Source organism: Sphaerodactylus townsendi, linkage group LG03 (assembly GCF_021028975.2).
Source record: "Sphaerodactylus townsendi isolate TG3544 linkage group LG03, MPM_Stown_v2.3, whole genome shotgun sequence".
Taxonomy (NCBI): Eukaryota; Metazoa; Chordata; class Lepidosauria; order Squamata; family Sphaerodactylidae; genus Sphaerodactylus; species Sphaerodactylus townsendi.
In genome coordinates, this window is record NC_059427.1 from 16649233 (window position 1) to 16668569 (window position 19337).

The 19337-nt window shown below is 45.2% G+C and overlaps 1 protein-coding gene across 13 annotated transcripts in view; it reads left to right on the forward strand.

Moving 5' to 3' along the window:
* Nucleotides 1–10956: 10956 nt before the first annotated feature.
* Nucleotides 10957–19337, forward strand: part of MGAT1 (alpha-1,3-mannosyl-glycoprotein 2-beta-N-acetylglucosaminyltransferase) — a 37790-nt gene continuing 29409 nt past the window's right edge. For 3 of the 13 annotated variants that reach the window (XM_048491994.1, XM_048491980.1, XM_048491992.1), the window contains exons 1-2: nt 10957–11224; nt 12133–12679. The gene's annotated coding sequence lies outside the window, so the exon portion shown is untranslated. The other 10 variants (XM_048491990.1, XM_048491981.1, XM_048491982.1 and 7 more) reach the window with 9 other exon arrangements.

A 19337-nucleotide genomic window follows, 5' to 3' on the forward strand; every position in this document is an offset into this window, starting at 1 on the left:
ACTGTCAGTGTGCAAAGGGCCACATGAGTATGTTCACTGGGCTCTCAAAGCTCTTCCTCCGGCTGTACTTCAGTGTTTCTCTGCCATGGCTGTTTTAATAATTTGGAACTTGTGGGAGATAAGAGAAAGCTGAGGTCAACTATCCTCCTGTCTGGTGCTACCATATGGTTCTCTGTTTAGCTTTCTTTTTAGAGGGCAAAAATGGTAGTTATCTCTTCCAACCATATCAGATGAACCTTTTAGCCATCCATCCACTTGTGGGTGGCCTTCAGTTTTCACAGACGAGACAACCCACGTTGCTACAGAAGCTTGCTGTGTTAGTGTAACCTCTTTCTGTGGGTTCTGTGGGGCAGTACTTGGAATGAGTTGCAACAAAAAATTTTAAACAACAATGGTTTACTTTTCTTTACAATTAACACTTTTAAAACATCAACATTTAACGTTACAATTCAAGGTCCTGTTCAGGTTGCATTTCAAGTCCTTCTATTTACAGTCTACTGATATTGCCAAGTCCAAATCTTCTTTGCAAGTTGGCTGGCTCCTGAAGACTCCAAGGGCTTGATGAACAGGTTGCAACATGATGAAGGTCTCCAGGAGAACTCTCACCCATTACAACCACAAAAGAAACCCTTAACAAGGTGTTAAGGGCTTATAGAAATCAAGGTCCGAGTCTGGTAGCCTTGTTTCTCCTGCAAAAGAGCTCTAGCAGCCTCTGCTGCTCCGAGTCTCCACCCCTTACTGGGTCAACCCATTCTGGGCCACCCATTCTGGGCATGGGGGTTACATTCTCCCCCACTCAAAATTCTGTCGTCTCGACAGTAATTACTATGCAACTTTTGAAATCATTGCACAATGATTTCCCAGAGATTCCTGTACTTGGAGCAACCACATTTGGTGCATCTGAATGCAGAACATTGTCTTTCCCTTGCAAGGATTTCCAACTGTTCCAAACTTAGCTGCACTGGAAGTTTGCAAAACTCTTTACAGCAATTGTTGCAATTCAGCCAAGCAGTTTGCAGAAGGGATGGGGGATTGCAACTGGAATCCCTTCCTTCATTTAACTTCCAAACAGTGTTTTAAATTCACACAGCAACATCTCTTGAACTTACATCAAATAACAAAACAGTTATATGGGGATCAAACCCCAACTTGCTGCACACTTCCATTGCAAGCAATTTATATTTGCAATCTCACTTCCAAGCCCCACGCTGGTTGGGCGCCATTTGTAACCTCTTTCTGTGGGTTCTGTGGGGCAGTACTTGGAATGAGTTGCAACAAAAATTTTTAAACAACAATGGTTTACTTTTCTTTACAATTAACACTTTTAAAACATCAACATTTAACGCTATAACTCAAGGTCCCACCTAGGTTGCATTTCAAGTCCTTCTATTTACAGTCTACTGATATTGCCAAGTCCAAATCTTCTTTGCAAGTTGGCTGGCTCCTGAAGACTCCAAGGGCTTGATGAACAGGTTGCAACATGATGAAGGTCTCCAGGAGAACTCTCACCCATTACAACCACAAAAGAAACCCTTAACAAGGTGTTAAGGGCTTATAGAAATCAAGGTCCGAGTCTGGTAGCCTTGTTTCTCCTGCAAAAGAGCTCTAGCAGCCTCTCTGCTGCTCCGAGTCTCCACCCCCTTACTGGGTCAACCCATTCTGGGCCAACCCATTCTGGGCATGGGGGTTACATTAGGCCTGTAGATTTTTCTTAGCCTAGCCCTGCCTAACATAGTCGTTATGATAAAACATAGGTGGAGAAAACAATTTACACGGCCCTGAACTCTTTAAAGGAAGGGACATTATAGTAAATACATTCCAATATTTACTGAACTGCTATTCAGTATTTTGCTTTGAGACTTAATTTGTGGTGATCTCCCCCCACCCCCTGCCTAAAACACAATCATAGTACCAAACTGTCTTCCATGGCCAGTCAAAGTACTACTGAGCCCACTAGCCCTTTATTCCTCTTTCAGTATGATTCATTACTTCCTGTTTTCTTAGGCCTGTCAGTTCTCTCTAGGGCTCATAAACAAATACTTCATTATCAGATGTGGCCGCTTGTGCCTGAGGAGAGTTTCAGAACTTTTTGTGTGTGATTTTGCACCAAACCAACCACTAACCAACCCTCTCATTTTAAAATAATCACTTTTTTTTTGTCATGGTCTGCGAATGAAATGAAATGAGCGGTGGCTCTGTAGTCCCCTCCCCCACCCCTCAACACCAAATCAATAACTTAAGCCTTCTTCTCCCCAGGCAAGCATTGGGAAAACAGCAGTTCATTAGACTGAAAATAATGGAACAGAAGAGATGTTGCAGGATCTTTGTGGAAGGGATTTCCTTCTAAGTATAAGGTGACCAGCTGTCCCGATTTTCGCAGGACACTCACGCTTTTGCGTGATGTGTTCCGCGTCCCGCCGGGCTTTGACATTGTCCCGATTAGGCAATGTGCTCCTGCGGCAGTGCGCATGCGGCCGCAGGAGCACACTACCTTTTGCGGCGGCGCTCCCCGTCAGGAAACAGGGAAGCGCCCCAGAAGTCAGTGCAGCAGCACAGGAGGGAGCCCTGCTGCCTGCGTGCTGTAGCTCTGAGGCTTCCTGTTTGAGCACCGCCTGCACTTAAAGGCAGTGTGGGTTATTGGGTGCATGGCCCCGCCGCTCAATAGTAAAAATCTGGTCACCTTATCTAAGTAATTGGAATTTGTGGGGATTTTGTGGGGATGGATTTTGTGGGGGCATGCAGCCAGAGGTGGGATCCAACCAGTTCTCACCACTTCTCTAGAAGTGGTTACTAATTTTTTCTGTGCCGAGAAGGGGTTACTAAAGCAACCTCCCTGCTCAATAGGGACTGGAGGTATGTGTGTGCGGCGGCACTACTGTTTGGAACCCACCACCATCGGAACCTGTTATTAAAATGTTTGGATCCCACCACTGCATACAGCACTGTGTTGCATCCCATGGAAGTGCAACTCTCATGTCAAGTGTGCTTGCAGAAAAAAGGATGACTGAGCAGCCCAAACATGTTCCAACGTGGAGCCAACCTGGCTCTGATATTTTGTTACGAAGCTCATCGGCTGTTCTGCCCAGTGGAGTGACGATAGATTGACTTAAATTGCTTTTCTTTTCAGGGGGTCTGCCTGTCCCTTATAATACCTCCAGCAACTGTTTTCCTTCCTACCACTCTGTTGGAGATATGAAGTATATCCCTCCTTATTCAAAGCAAGACTCATCTATATAAACTGCCTTCATTTCTATGAAGAATGGATCAAGTAGAGCAATGTTAGCTTTTCTGGGATTGGGTTGTTTTTATTCATTTATTCCATGAGCCTTTTCTGACCATTCTGATTCTGACATCTTTTGGGGTTGCCAGCTCTGGGTTGGGAAATTCCTGGAGATTTTGTGGGTGGAGCCTGGGGATGGTGGGGTGGGGTTTGAAGATGGGCGGGACTTCAGAGAGTACAGTGCTATACAGTCCGCCTCCAAAGCAGCCATTTTCTCCAGGGGAACAGCTCTCCGTAGTATGAAGATCAACTGAAATTCTGGGAGATCTCCAGGCCCCACCTGGAGGCTGGCAACTATAAGTCTACGTGTGAACGCTTCCTACCAGTGGTGGGATTCAGCAGGTTTGCACCACTTCGCCAGAACTGGTTGTTAAAATGGTGCTTGTAAACAACCAGTTGTTAAATTATTTGAATCCCACCACCGGAACCAGTTGTTAAATTATTTGACTTCCACCACTGCTACCTACTTATGTAGACCACATGCTCACAAGTCAGCAATCACAAGTACATAGGGTTGACAACTGACTAGGGTGGGGGGAATGCTGTGACCAACTTCTGTCGAAGGGTGGGAGGCAGACTCAAGTGGAGAGGAACTTCCAGTGGGAACTCCAAAGTACACTGCAGGCAATGCTTGCAGAGCACAGAGTAAACATCCTCTTCCTTTGTTTCACAACTAGCCCAGGGGCGTAACGAGGCAGCCCCGGGCAAACTGTAGCCCTGGGCAAAACCTGAGTTGGATGCCCCCCCTCCCCATGGGCGGCCACTCCACCAGGACCAATTTTTTTTGCACCAGGACATTGGTACCTGCAGGGGGTGCATTTTTAGACATATCAGCACCAAAACTTCAGCATATCATCAGGAGACTGTCCTTATGCTACTCCCCACGTTTGGTGCAGTTTGGTTCAGGGGGGCCAAAATTATGGACCCTCAAAACTGTAGCCCCCATCTCCTATTAGCTCCCATTGGAAACAATGGGGGATAGGGGCACCCCCTTTGGGAGTCCATAACTTTGGACTCCCTAAACCAAACGTCACCAAACTTGGGGGGTAGCATAAGGACAGTCTCCTGATGATACGCTGAAATTTTGGTGCCGCTAGCCTAAAAACTGCGCCCCCTGCAGGCCAAAAATGGAAAACCACTAAAATACCCAAAAACGAACCCAGCATTTTGATGCCCCCCACAAGGTGATGCCCTGGGCAGCTGCCCACCTTGCCCAATGGGCATTACGCCAGTGAACTAGCCCCATTGAGATGTGACTCAAGCAACAGGACTTCCTGAAAACCAAATACAGTGGAACCTCGGTTTTCACTGCTTTCGGTTTTCATCGGTTTCAGTTTTCATTGATTTTTTCAGTGAAAAATTTGTCTCAGTTTTCATCGATTTGCCTCAGTTTTCATCTATTAGCAGCAAGGTGCAGGGAGAAAAATCACCCTGACAAAGCTGTTGCAGGCCATGTCTGCAACTTGTTTAATGACGATGACAAATCTTAAAGAGGTGTCAGAAACAGCCCTCTTTGGACAGCTTTCTGGTGCAACATTGGACCACTGGCTCTGAAGCTGGTCCTACTGTTATTGTTTGTTACTGTTTTCAGCATTAACACTATGTTTATGCACCAAAAATGTGTTTTTGGTATGTTTTTGGGAGTGCCTAGAACAGATTAATTGGATTTACATTGATTCCTATGGAAAAGTTTGCCTCGGTTTTCATCTTCAGTTTTCATTGATTATTTTCAGACAGATTACCAACAAAAACTGAGGTTCCACTGTAAACAATGTCCTGCTGGCCATAAGATGTTGGGGCCAGATAGTGTAGAATACCTGCCCTTTTCAGAACCTTTTCTGCTTTTAACCTTACTAATATCCCGTAAAATCTGATTTCTTTAATTGTTTATTGCAATTCTGTGCCTGGAACCATTTGGATAGTACCTACTAGAAGAGGAGAATAAGAGTTTGGATTTATACCTTGCCTTTCTCTCCTGTAAGGAGACTCAGGGCAGCTTGCAAACAGCTTTTCCTTTCTCTTTTCACAACAGACATCTTGTGAGGTAGGTGGGGCTGAGAGAGTTCAGTGAGAACTGTGACTGGCCTAAGGTCATCCAGCAGGAATGTGGGAGTAGGGAAACAAATCTGATTCACCAGGTTAGACTCCACCGCTCACGTGGAGGAGTGGGGAATCAAACCCCATTCTCCAAGCTTTGTATGGTTATGTTAATAGGTCAAAACCTATATACTATAGGTGTTCTTTCTTTCTTTTTTTTAGTAAAATATGTTTGATGCTTCTCCAGGACTACTCATGGCCATCTGAAGGAATAGCACATCTAACAATGTGTTTTAGTACTTTGGGGGTCAATAAGATATAATGAGTTTTGGGAAAGTTGACAGGGCTGCTTTGCTTCTGTGGGGAAAGGGGAAGACTCTCACGGTAATATTCCAGAGACTCACATCAGCCTGGAGAGCTGGATAAGGAGCTGCTGAGGGATAGCAGTAATATTCCTGCTATAATTGGTCATCTTTGCTTGTGTTCTTATGAATCTGATGGGCATTTCCCCATGGGTCAGAGAAGAAGAAGGAGGAGGAGGAGGAGGAGGAGGAGGAGGAGTTTGGATTTATATCCCCCCTTTCTCTCCTGCAGGAGACTCAAAGGGGTTTACAATCTCCTGACCCTTCCCTCCTCACAACAAACACCCTTTGAGGTGGGTGGAGCTGAGAGAGCTCCGAAAAGCTGTGACTAGCCCAAGGTCACCCAGCTGGCGTGTGTGGGAGTGCACAGGCTGATCTGAATCCCCCAGATAAGCCTCCACAGCTCAAGTGGCAGATTCCTCCAGATTAGAATGCACCTGCTCTTAACCACTAAGCCACTGCTGCTCCAGTGCACCTGCTCTTAACCACTATGCCACTGCTGTTCCAGATAGGGCTGGAACGGGAGGGAGGGAATGGTAGGTTTGTATCAGAAGAATGATTTTGGGAGGAAAGGGTTAACTCCTCTTCCCCAGCATCGTGCCCGCAATTCAAATTGCCCTCCCCCATGGCTGCTTTTAGCCCTTTATAAAAAGGCAGAAGATCCTAATCAGGAGTCTCCCAGGTCACATCTCCTGTGGGTACCATTAACAGATACCTTTCCTTCCTTGGAAAGAAGCTAGAGTTTCTTTTCCAGCACAAATGGCCCATTTGGCTAGCTGTTAAACCCAAGAAAGTTCAAATAAGCTGTAACCAGGCCAGCCCCATTGGGAGAAGTTAACAATATCACCCTGACCAGACCCCAGACTAGAAGGAGCCACAACACAGTCTGGAAGCTGATCTATTTGGAGCCAAACCCAAGCAGACAAAAAGGCAAAACTCCCAAATGATTAAGTGTAGTTAAGGAGGGTTTCATTAATTAGCAGGAACCAAATTAACCAAGCCTTCTCATATGGACAAGTTGCGACTTTGCATTACAATTATGCTTGGCAGCACTATGTGGTAAGATCCCTGCATTATTATACAGTCTTGACTGTTCCAATTGTCTATCTCACTTTAATGCCTTAATTAAATGGTAGTACTCAGACTTCCTAAGCTCAGGCTAGCCCAATCTTGACAGATGTCAGCTAAGCAGCGTTGGATCTGTTAGTACTTAGATGAGAGACAACCAAGAAAGTCTAGGGTTTCTATGCAGAGGCAGGCAATTGCAAATGACCTCTGTTGCCTCTTGCCTTGAAAATCTTAAGGGGTTGCCATAAATGGGCTGCAATTTTGATGGCACTTTTCACCATAAGTCAAACTATCATTTGGACTCTAAAAGCAAGTTATTGCGCTCTTTTGGTGTATTGTAAGGCCAGAAAGGAGGAGATGGAACAGGGTAAGCTTCTCGGATCTAGGAGCTTTAATGGTCCTGCCACTGACCAGACCCAGACTGGCTTAGCTACAGAGGGGTGCCAATTGTAAGTATTTCGACAGTACTCCAGTGTCCATCCATGACATATCCTTTGTACACCCATAAAGAGCTGACTCGAGACACAGGACAGTCCGCTGAATTGTGCAGCTGAATCACACAGTCCTCCCTCGTCCAACTGGGGATGTGAACCACATCATATATGGGGCCCAACTTTTTCCCAGTTCACTCCTGTCCTTTCAGGGTAGAAAGATATCTGTTGAGTTTCCCAGGTAGGAAGGTGTCAGCTGCTGCTTCTTCCTAGCGTTGTCCCACTAATGCAGGGTCCTCTGCTCGGATTTTTAAACACCACTTCTCTTGATTGAGCGCTTTGTCTGGCTACAGGCATGTGACTTTCAGATCCGCATTGATGGTATCTTGCCATCGTTGCTTTGGTTATCCAAGTAGCCACCGACCAGAACTTCAATGTGATAGGCAATACTGGCGACAGTGTCCAGGGCTGCTCATCGGAAGGTGTCAGCTTGACTTTGAGAAAATCTAGATGGTGCAAGAGGCCCCTACATCCACCATGGAAGCATTTACATAAAAGGGCATTGAATTGGAGAAGCAGCAGATGACTGAACTTGCCCTCGTGGTATAATCAGGGGTCCCCAGTATTCTTGAGCCTATGGGCACCTTTGGAATTGTCCTGTGGGTTAATGGCCTACCTCAGAATCTCAGGGAATGAGAGAATGCAAAACTCTAACAATAACTCTTCAACATTTTGGGCAAAAGCTTTGTTTAACAGGATGGTTTTTTAAAAAATAAGCACATTGTTGAACAGTATTTTCTTCTTTAGCTTCAGCTTATCTTTAGGCATGCAGAGGAGGAGGAGGAGGAGGAGGAGGAGAAGAAGAAGAGTAGTAGTAGTAGTAGTAGTAGTAGTAGTTTGGATTTGAATCCCCCCTTTCTCTCCTGTAAGGAGACTCAAAGGGGCTTACAATCGCCTTTCCCTTCCACCCTCACAACAAACACCCTGTGAGGTGGGTGGGGCTGAGAGAGCTCGGAAGAGCTATGACTAGCCCAAGGTCACCCAGCTGGTGTGTGTGGGAGTGTACAGGCTAGAATGAATTCCCCAGATAAGCCTCCACAGCTCAAGCTGCAGAATGGGGAATCAAACCCGGTTCCTTCAGATTAGAATGCACCTGCTCTTAACCACTACGCCACTGCTGCTCGAGATTCTTATGATGTAATAGCAGCTGCTGCTACAGCATTTTTTAAAATCTGTGCAGCCAATCAGATTTCAGTGTTCAGTCAGAAGCCCTGTTGGGTAAAAGCCCCCACCTGGCCCTGCCTGCTTTCTAAAAACACTTGGTGGGGGCCAGAAAGGTGTTGGTCAGCACCATGATGCCCATGGGCATTATACTGGGGTCCCAAGTATAATGACCAGAGTAGCACACTGGGAAGACCTGGATTCAAATCCGGAACTCCTACAAAAGCTTACTGAACTAATCACTCTCTCTCTCACACAGCCTACCCACCTCATAGGGAGCTCCTTGAAGGGAAGGTGGCATAAAACGTGTGGTAGAGAGCTTTTGCTACAGTTGACTTAAAAGGAAACAATTTAGCCTGATATGTGTATGATGATTTGAGTTTTTGTAGGTTAAAAACTTGCTTTGCTCAGATGCAATTTATGTGGAAAATCTGAGGTCCTGAGAACTGTATTGGCCCCTCGACATATGTACTTTCATTGTTTGTTTGAATAACCAGAAGGCTGGGAAAGAATGAAAAAGCCGGCCAGGGAAGGCACTCAGTCATCGCTGCCTGACTGCTCGCATAACACTGAGTTGTTGACAAAGCTCTTAGGGCTGAAGCAGGTTCTTAGCCCTGTTGACAGGCTTCATTCCAGCAGAGCGGTTGGAGAAGAGAAGCAGCTTTAGGGTGCTTTCTGGAACAACCTCACCCATGGGCTGCATTTGCAGTACCAACAGAGCCGGAAGTCTCAGTTACGTTCTTGCAGCACAAAGTTACCACCTTCTTTCTGTTCTGCTCCTGTAGAAATGAAGCAGGCAAAGCTTTTCCCAGCATGCCAATGTGATGGAAGCTATCACCTGCTGAACGTCTAGGTGCCTGGCTACTGTAGAAGACACAGCTGAAAAGACTGTCAGAATGCTTTAAGCCCACCAGATTCCCCTGATTTCCATGGCTAAATCCTGCACTGCTCAGACAACTTCAGATAACATAATCCTATGCCCATTCACTCAAACGTCAAGCCTCATTCTGCCCAACAGTATTTGAAGGAACCACCAGGATCACCCAATTCAACTCCTTGCACAATGCAGGAAATTCACAACTACCTTCCCCCAGTGACTGCTGTTCTTTGGCCAGAGGCATACTCTCTATGTGCCCTATAACTGTGCACACTATTGTAGCCCAAATCATGCATGGCACCTTTAGTAGTTTGGTTGAGGGAGCACATTGAAGTAGCGGTACCCGTGTGTGATAGGTGAGAGCCCCTGTGATTCACCACCCAGTTACAAGGAAGAAATATCCATGTTGTCAGTAATGAACTGGAGGACTGCCGAGTTCTGCATTCATTTCTTCACAAAGCCCTAACGTCTGCCATTTGGACTGCAATTGTGGCATAGGTGGGGATAGGTGGTGTAGCTCATCCCCAAGGATGCACTGCTTGTTATGGCCAGCAAGGCTTTCTCCATGGGCCAGTGGCCTCCTCCCCACTTGGATCAGGCCAGTCCTGCAGGAGAAGGGCAGAGCTCAAGGCCACTGATAAGAAGAAGGTTGTACCAAGCCCTCTGGGCGGGCGGGCAGGCAGGCAGGCAGGCAGGCAGCCTTTCTTCCTGGGGATGGGCAGGATTATTTTCTTTCCCAGTCTGCAGCAGGTCCATTTCCTAATCTGAAATGGCACCACATTGAGCACCACATGACAGTTTGGGATACTGTATTGTTTGGTTGGACACAGTATATAACAGACTTCTCTGTGTGATACACCTCTGAAGATTCCAGCCACAGATGCACGCGAAATGTTAGGAACAAGATCTACCAGACCACGGCCACGCAGCCCAGAAAACCCACCACAACCAGTTGAATCCAGCCATGAAAGTCATCAACAATACACTGTATTGTTTGTTTCCCATCAAAAGTTTTGTGCAGTTTTTTAAATTACATTTTAAATCCAGGGAGGTATTTGAAGATTTCAGCCAAATACACTCATGTATCAGCTTCATTGTCCTGTGGTTGTGTGCTGTATGGAGACAAGGAGAAAAAGCAAGAAGGAAGGTGTCCCATTGCCAGGTTGTGATTTGGTTCCTTCACGATTCTTCCTTCCTACATTTTGCTGACCCACTTTCCAATATAAAGGAAGCCTGGAAAAAAATTAACCTAATTTTTCCTTATCTTGCCAAGACTGAGATACAAAATGAAATGAAACAAAAATCTGAAGCGTGTGTCATATTGGCTTGAAGGCGTAATAGTTAATTTTGTCTTCCCGCTGTGAGAGAACCATTTCTTTATTTATCAGCGTATCCCAAATGTCCTTAGGTGGCTCAACGGAAAGTGCTGGGCTATTAGATTTTATTTAGTGCACAGGGGGAGCTTGCAATGCCATAAGGGAGACAATTGGCGGGTTCTCTTTGGTGCTGAATAGTTTGTACATTCCAGATTTCTGAGCCGTTAGAGGGCGTGAGATGCACACGGGTGAGTTAAAGTTCGAGCTCCGCCGTGATTGACAAGAGCCAGAGCAACGTGGGCGTGGCTTACGCTGACTGTGGGTGGGGACTAGAAGGTGGCATGACACTCTCGGGCCACGTTCTTCGGCGTCTACGTCGCTTCGGAGCTTGCGCACGCAGGAGAGACGCGACCTGACCCATCCTTTTCGACTCCTCCTTTGGATCCCGAGGGGGCGGTACTTTTTGGCGTGCCAGACCCGGGATTGAGAGAGTCATTGACTATCATATCCACCTGGTTCAGATGCGCTCTCTTCATTAGAAGAAGAAAGGGGCGTGGCTCCAATTGGGATGAGTAGCTACCATGGAAACCCCCTAAGCTGCATCAATGGCTTTATTTATAGGAGGCGGGAAGGTGGGCGTGGCCTAGCGGGACGCTGAGAGCCAGGGTGGGTGGGACAGCTGGTTGCCATGGGTTCGCTTCCGGCGCTGCGAGGCGGAAGTGGCTGGAATTCTGGTGCTGGCAGGCGGTTGCTGCCGTTGCTTTTGGGTCAGTGTGAGGAGGGGGAGACGCGGTTGGGAGGAGAGAGACTGAGGCGGAAGGAGGGCAACGGGGGCCCGCGAGGGTCACGGGGCCGGGAAAAGCGTAATTTTGTCCGTGGGGGTCTGTCTTTATAACACGGCTTGCGGGAGAGAAGGGGGAGGCGAGTGTGAGGAGGGCTTGAGGAAGGGAAGGGGTAAGGAAAAGCCCTGAAATGGGTCTCAAAAAGACCTTGTGAGGAGAGCATCAGTGTATGTGTGTGGCTATCTATATCACTAAATACGTTGTAAACTAGTTCTGCCTTTGTGTCCACCTAGCCACGGGTTATCAATTTCGGCTGTTTCCCCATATATATGTATAGTGTGTTTAAATCTTAAGAGCTATGGGTAGCTGCATAGGTCCAAAGTAAAATCCAAAAACTAAAGGCCTGTGATGCCTTTTATCATTTTGGTTGCTATGGAAATATGGTATTATGTGGCTTTTTGGGAGGGGGGGAGAGAAACTTGATTGCTTCTATTTTTCAAGTGAACCTTCCTGTAGTAAAGAAAATCGAACATTTTACAGACAGGTGGAGGGGAAAACATTTCTAGGTTTTGATGCAGCGTTAGGAATTATAGATATGAGGTTTCTTTAGTTGCATGGATACAGTGTGAAGTAGTAAATCTGGGTCTAGGGAAAGTTCTCAGGCCAAGTCGTAATCCCGGTAATATTAGCAACGGTCAATTTCCTGTGGGTCTGGAGATCAGAAGGTGGTTTCTAATCTAGATTTATCTGCTACACAGGAGCATGGTGGCTGCAGCTGACGCAACAGGAGGAGCCAAGTCGTGCCTCCTTCTGAGAGATCTCACTTAAATCCAGCTTAAATCCAGCAGAACCTGCCATCTTGACACTACATTTGGAGAAAAAAAATCCCTGCTATTCTGAAATAGCATACCAAACTCTGTGTGAGAACACTGGCTTTGCAGAGCAAGTGGCTAATGATGGCGAAGAGGTATTGGGGCGCTGTTAACGATCATTGGTGAAAACAGGACACCCTCTCTGTGTGATGGGAGATTCTGCAATAACTGTACATTATTTTGGCATTGGAAGCCCAGACAACCACTTCTTGCATCAGTAGAGGAAATAACAGAAACAACATTTTCCCCCTGCATTCAAATATAGGGGAGTTACATAAACGTTTCAAGAAGTGACAAGACCTCTTCTGACATACTTCTGCACTGATTCTTCAAGGTGAAGGGGGAGGGGGGTGCCTAGAGACCCCCCCCTCCCCCAGGAGAGAAAAACTTTAGGGTGGCTACCCTTCATCTGTGTGAAGATGCTGCCTGTCAGGTGAGAATTATTATCTTTGAGGGCTAGCTGCAGTGCTGAATATCTTCTGTCTATTATATACTGGAGCAGACTATGTTTTAGATTGCTTACTACTTATATTTAGGCATTATGCACTCGTTCGATAGTGGTTGAGCATGAAATTTATTTGTTTGTTTGTTTGCTTGTCTCATTTATTATACCGCCCACCCCTGAAGGGCTCTGGGGGGTGTACAGTAGCATATTAAAACATCACAGTATAGACCTCATAAAATGTCATAAAACTGTAAATTATTAAAATGATAAAAATACACAGAGATCTGCAGGTGCCGAAAAAATTTCATGCTGCGGGATTGGTCCAGATGGTACAAACCACAGAATAAAACAGGGTGAGAAAAAACAACTTACACTTTAGGGATGGCACGCAATTAACGGTTGCCCCCTCCAAAACGCCTGGTGGAGTCGTTCTGTTTTACAGGCCCTGCAGAATCGTTCCAGGTCCCCCAGGGCTCTAACAGACGATGGTAGCAAGTTCCACCAGACAGGGGCTATGGCGCAGAAGGCCCTAGCCCTGATGGAGGCAAGCCGAATCATGGAGGGTCCGGGGACAACCAGTAAACTGGCCTCTATAGAACGTAGGGGCTGTGTGGAGACATATGGGGAGAGATGGTCCTGCAGGTATGAGGGCCCCAGGCCGCGGAGTGCTTTAAAGGTTAATACTAATACCTTGAAGGTGATCTGGTATTCTGTTGGGAGTCAGTGCAGCTGGCACAGCTCAGGAGAGAGATGATCCCTTATAGACCTGTGAGGAGCCACGCTGCTGCATGCTGGACCAACTTCAACTTCCGGGTCAGTCACAAGGGCAAGCCCTCATAGAGCAAGTTGCAATAGTCTAGCCTGGAGGTGACCATAGCATGCATCACAGTGGCCAGGTCGGTCTGGGAGAGGTAGGGGGCTATCCGCTGCGCTTGGTGCAGACACCTTGGCCTCCATAGTAAGAGACAAATCCAGATGGACCCCAAGGTTGTGAGCCGAGGAGGTCAACGATAAAGGCAGCTGAAAGTCATACCCTCTCCCTTCATGACCCACCCACAGGACCGCCATCTTGGATGGATTAAGTTTTAACCTGCTTTGCGTCAACCAGCCAGAGACTTCCTTCAAGCACTTCGACAGGGGCAGTGACCGGCCTCCCCTCCATCAACAGAATGAGCTGAGTGTCATCAGCATATTGATGACAGATCAATACATGGATTAAGCCCAGAATGCCCAGGCCTCACAATTCAGTCTTGTGAAATTGGCTGGGTAGGATCTGCGTGTGAGATTTAAGCTTCTCATCATGGTTTCTAGTTCTCTTTCCCTTTATCTATACTGGTGTCACATTTCTGCCCTTGTGAATTGAGGGCACTAAGTAGATTCATGCAAATATTTATTTTTTTGGATATGTTCTAGGCTCAGAATTGCCTTTGACCTGGTACAGAGTATTGTAGTATTGCTCCAAGTACATGAGTTCTTTTGCAGAGGAAAGATTATGAGAGATTTCTGAACGATCTCTCACTGTACTGGTGTCCTTCCCTGTACCAACGGAGTACTACTATTATTTGCAAACTGATACTTATACTTTTCATGTGGAGGATGAGCATGAGGATGATTCATTATCGGCATGTTGATTTCTTCACTTCTGTATATTTTAGATCAGTATAGGGAGCTTCCAGTTTGGTCCCTTATAAGAATGTGATTTGGTTATTTACTAGTTTATAACAAGTGAAGGTTCTTAAAAACAGCAAGATAACAAACACAATTAGAAGTAGTATAAAATATACTGAGCTACAGGCATTTGGATCATAGCAGATTAGCAACAGTGTAGAAGCAATTCAAATCAAGTTAGGTCAGCAGTATAGAATCAATGTAAAGCTGTTCAAAAGATTTCCGGTCACTCCCATCATGCAGGAACTGTTAAATATCAAACGCCTTTCAGGGGGGAAAAGGTGTTTATAATATGTCACTGTAATGCCAGCAAAAAATAGTCAGTGTTGTGTAGTGGTTAGAGTGTTGGATTTGTGACACCTAGGTTCAGATCCTCACTATGCCATGAAAACTTCTTGGGTAGCCTTGAACAATTAGTCTAACCTACCTTAGAGTGTTGTTGTGATGATAAAATGGAGGATGATGTAAACTGCTTTGGCTCCCCATTGGGGAAATAGATAAAAGGGGAGAAGTTTCCACAGTTGAGTGGCTGTAGAAGCCTGCTGAGTGTAGACTCCTTCAACAGGGTATCCCTGAATGAACTTGGCATCAGATTGATATAAGTAAAAATGGTCTTTCTGGAGCAGGTCATAAAGACCACAAGCTTTCTGCCGCAGACAGCTTGCTGTTGATGTCTGCAGGACTTGATACTAGTGTAACAGGAGTAGAATGAGAGAGATAACAGCAAAAATTTTAATGATTCAGAATGCTGACGTTAAGGGGCTTAAAAATAGTAGCAGGACCTCACAGGGAACAGCAAGGGCTAGTAATAGGGCCAAAAATTATAAAGCCAGTAATAGGGCACAAAGAGAGGAAATAGAAAAAGTAGACGTGAGAAGTTGGGAAAGAGATAAAGTATTGTGGCGCCTTCGTTGTAAAGGCTAAGATCTTGAAATCAGTTCATGGTCCAGGGCTTGACAAATTGCGGGTTTCGTGGCACCTGGGAATTTCATTGTGCGGTCTAGTATTTTCAGCAGTCATTAACTGTAAGTGCCTCATGGGGAGGGGCCATAGCTCAGTGGCAGAGCTTGGCTTGCAGAAGGTCCCGGGTTCAAACCCTGGCATCTGCGGGTGAAGAATCTGGCAGTAGGTGATGCCAGTCTGAGTAGATAATACTGACTGTGACGGATCAGCGGTCTGATTCAGTGCAAGGCCGCTTCATGTTTCCATGAAATTCTCTCTAATAGTACAAAACTTGTTTAGATAAGGAAGTTAACTTCTTGTTGTGATGATAACCAGGATTACCCCATATTTATTGACATGCTACAAAACTTTTGTCATGACTTTTACCGTAGTAAGTATAAGAAACAGTTTAGGTTGACATTTTGGGGTAGAAATAATTAGAAAGTATGGTTGAAAAATAAGTCTGGCGGGGGACATGTGAAGCCGAAATTTTTTTGTCAAGGCCTGGCATCACCTTTGTTTATAACTGATGGTGGTCTACACATCTTAACATACCTGCCACCCTTGCTCCTATTCCTTTTCAAGTGGAACTTGTAGCGTTCTGTTTAGAAAAGTAAACTGCTGATAGTTTTTCCAGGATGGGCAACAAGGGCCTGTGAAAGGTTTTCCAAGCAGCAACCTTTGACCCAATTTTTGGCACTTTCACAAAGGCAGATTTGTCAAGTTGTTTAGGCTTGTGCTGTAGATGCAAGAAAACCCCTGCAGGGGATTTAGCTTCATAGCCAATATCCAAATTGGGTGCTGTGTGGTTTCCGGGCTGTATGGCGTGCCATATTTGCCATACAGCCATACATACATATTGCCATACAGCCTGGAAACCACACAGCACCCAAGTGATTCCGGCCGTGAAAGCCTTCGACAATACAATATCCAAATTGTTTCCATTTTTCAGTGTAGGAATGGGAGAGGGGGGTTTGGACATATTACGTAGTACACATCTCTGAGAGGTCTTTTTTGGTCTTGCTACATGTGTAGCTTGGCTCATTCGCTTGAGTCTTGTTGATTGAGTCTTCTGCCAGAATCAAGCAGGTACCAGCTATCTTGTTTGCTTCTGCCTTATTTAATTTTTTCCTTCCACATACCGTAAAGCTTAAATCTCTGCCCAGCCTAATTGTAGTATTTACATAGTTACTGGAACTTTCTGATTGCTCCACATTATTCTCTGTAACCCTGAGGGCAGATCAGTTTTGTCTTCCCTGTACTGTAGCTTGTGCTGCTGAGAGGTGGTTGCTCGTGAAAGGTCACCTGCTGAATTCATTCCCAGGTGAAGTCTGAACTAGAAAGTTCCTGCTTAAAAGCTCATTCACCTTTGCTGCTGCTGATGGGGACCTTGCTTATGATTGAGGAACTTGAAGCCCAGTCCTGTGGTGTCTGAGAGGGGCTTCTGCTGCAGCTCTTACTTGTTCTAAGACAAATTTGAACATAATTTGAGCTATTTGGTGCTCTTAATATTCAAGATTCGCTGTCATAGTTCTGCATCAGAGCCAAGAGGGGCAGTAAATAGTAGTCCAGTTGATGCAGATAGAATTGTGCTCAGTGTTGTCTCTGCCAAGCGCTGGTTTGTATTGATAACTGACCCAGGCAGTTGCACCACGCAGTACCTTGATACAATTTGCTGTTTGTTGAGTTTCAGTATATATAGCCTTCAAGGCAATTTATGAAATACGTCTAAAGTACCTGTTAGAAGTAGAGGCATGGTCGAAGACAGCTATTTGCATTTCCATTCAAAGTCTTGTGCTGCTTCTATTAAGAGCAGATAAAAGCATTTTCATAAATGCTGCTGTATCCAGACACTATGAAGAGGTGTCTATCTTTTTTCTTCCCTCGCTCTGAAGGTTCCATCAGTAGCATTTGAAAGCCACAGTCCTTATGAACTGATGGAACACAACTCAGGATGCTACAGTGGAACCAACTCGTTGGAGTCTATTCATTTTTTCACTTCTATTAGTAGACCAGAGAACAAGGCTGTTGTCCTGAATTGGATGAACCTGGCAAAGAATGTGGTATAGGATGCATTTGTAATATCTAGTCATGCACTGTGCTGTGTGTGCTTTCCAAATCCTTGGTTACTGTTCCATGATGTTTGCCTTTAATGTGCTCACATTACCCATTCTTCCTTTTCTTACTCTGATCCTTCGTGAAATAGTTCTTTTCTCCAAACCCTGATTCTAGTCAGGGGCTAGTATGCATATTAAATCTCCGTGCACTTTAGCATGATTTATTCTGAGTACAGCAAATCCATAAAGGGACAGTTTATTCCAAAAGCTGGATTTGGGGTTTCACATAGACACACACACACAGAGCATTTAGCTTAGCTGTGGGTTTTATGTAATAAATTGACCAGTTGTTTTGAAGTGGAATGTGAGAAGGAACTGTTAGGATATGCTAACCAAATAGAACAGGGTGCAAATCTACATGCTGCTGCTCTGATACATTGGAGCAAAATTGCTAATTATCTCCTTCCCCATTCCTGAGCAGTAGATGCTAGAATACGGACATCTTCCATATTTTCATGTGCCAGTGAGGCCCTTAAATAGACTCAACTTGGGTTCACCATAGAGTTCAATTGGCCACATATATTCAGCGAGCTATGCAGCATAAATTAAGTTGTTTAGGTGTTAGCTAAATGAACAGTGATACTAAACTGGTTTCTGTGGTGGATCATTAAACCTCTTGTATGGGTGTGGTGGCTCAATTGCTCCCTGTTGCCAGATGTTTGCTGTCAATTCTGACATTGACCCATTTCTGATTAGCTGAAATGCTTATCTCATATTTACATAGTTACATAGTAATTAATACTGACATGGAGCAAGAGTTCCTGATTATATCTTTCTCATTTTGGCAGAAAGCTGTGAGCATTGGTTCTATAACTGCTATATTTTCTGTGGGGAAGCCAAACTTTTATCAGTGTGTTACCCCAAGTCTAGTTAAAACCCCTCTACAACTGGTGGGTTGGCTGAATTCATGACACTTTAATCTCCTTTCATCAATCAAGGCAGCACAATTGCTTGGAGTCAGTTACAGCTGAATTGAAGAGAGCAGACTGTCCTGAATCAGGAAAAGACAGGGGATGCTTCTGAGGAGGCCTTCTCAAACATGGGATGTAAAGATGGAAAAATGTGACACATTGAAGTAGAAGGACCAGGGATCAATTTGTAAGTTTAAAACTACAAAATCTATTTGAAATTCTCTCCCTTGTCAGTAATAACAAGGAGCAGGCCTATGAGTAACAGAGTTAGTCCTCAGAGAATGTGCAGGTGACTTTCGAAGATTCACGGGATAGTGTTGTCATGGTAAGGGACTCCCTGATGAGGGGAGCAGAAGCAGTGATTTGTAGGCCTCAGGATGGCTCAAGTGGTGTGCTGCCTTCTGGGGCAAAAATCCATGATGTAACAGAGAGACTGACAAGATTCATCAAACCTACTGACCATTATCTCTTGGTTCATGTGGGTGTCCATGACAGTGCAAGACATAGCTTTCAGAATATCACAAGGGATTATGAGGCTCTGGGCAGGAAATTGAAGGACCTTGATGCACAGGTTGTCATTTTGTCTTTGCTCTCCCAGTTAAAAGTCATGGCCCAGGAAGGGACAGAAGAATAGTGAAGGTTTTAACTAAGTTATGTGGGGGAGGGAGATAATATACTTGAGGGCAGAAGTTCATCTTAGTCCAGATGTTATAGAGACAACTGAGTGAATAGCTCAAGAACCCAACAGTGGGAGGAGAAAAACCTTAAATAAGCCGCCAGGAAGAATGGCCCATGGTCTTAGGTGACTAACACACAGAACATTAGAAATAGGATGAATGACCCATGGTCTTAGGTGACTAACACACAGAGCATTAGAAATAGAATGAACCTGAGCTCTTATTACAGCAAAGCAAATACGATATAATAGACATCACTGAAACATGATGGGATGAGTCTGATGTTTGGAAATTAATAATTGAGGAGTATAACGTATTTCAGAGAACTAGA